The sequence below is a fragment of the Ipomoea triloba genome, chromosome 1, assembly GCF_003576645.1.
Source record: "Ipomoea triloba cultivar NCNSP0323 chromosome 1, ASM357664v1".
Lineage (NCBI taxonomy): Eukaryota > Viridiplantae > Streptophyta > Magnoliopsida > Solanales > Convolvulaceae > Ipomoea > Ipomoea triloba.
Window position 1 is genome coordinate 30,572,475 of NC_044916.1, and position 1,059 is coordinate 30,573,533.

Here is a 1,059-nt window from a genome sequence, read left to right on the forward strand (position 1 = left end):
AAAAAAAACTGTATATATGGTTACTTTAATATTTTACGTAATAATTATCAGAACCATTTTAAAATTATGTGTAAGCATATTTTGTTTTTTTAATATTTTCTTCTTTGAAGCATATAACTTTAAAAATATCTATATCATGCACCACTTGATATAGATTGTAAATTTTGTAGAATAAATAAAGTTTCAATTTAAACAAAAAAAAAGTTGTTTGTTGCAAGTTTAAATGATCGATAAGTTATTGATGTCGAAAAACACTTTGAAATGGAATACGAAAATACAAATAGTTTGTTAGGAATGGCGGAAATATGGCTTAACTAAACTGTTACCACATGTTTTCGAAACCCTTTAAAAATTCAACATTATTTTCTAGGTACATAATATGCATAGTATTCATTGGCTCAACCAATTTTAGGTTTTTTCCCTTTATCATTTGGTGGACTGCTTGCTTGCGAATCGTCTACACTGTCTCCCGATAATTGGCTAAAATCAAGCCTTCTTTTCGTGGGATTTCCTAGCATCAACGATTGCCTAAACAAACCATCGTTTGAGTCAGCTAAGTCTAGCTGTACATCGTTGCACAGACACGCTACTGTATACTTTGTGCTTTGTTCACTGAATATGGTGTTTTTCTTGAGAGCAAACACAAGCCCAAGATTATCGAGTGTTTGTTGGAGCATAGCACCATCGTTTTCGCAGGTAGGTATGTTGGACGACGTCAGTAACAATAGTCGGTGCACCTCATGATTAAACATTGTTGCGCGTACACTTCCAACGTTATCAAATATTTCTATGTCCACCTTATACCTGTATATCAACAAAAACATAATATAAGTCATGCTATATTAGAATTTTAAGTATTAAGGAAACAACGAAGATATATATTTTGATACCTTTTGACAGTGATGCCATCAGTTTGTCCACAGTTCATGCAGTGGAGTTGTAAGCCTTCAGTTGAGTGGACTATTTTGTTGCAGTAATTGCAACCAACGTAGTAGTCGAAACCATCACGCTTAAGCAATCTAATTTTGCCTCTCACCCATGCAATTGGTTTCTAAATGT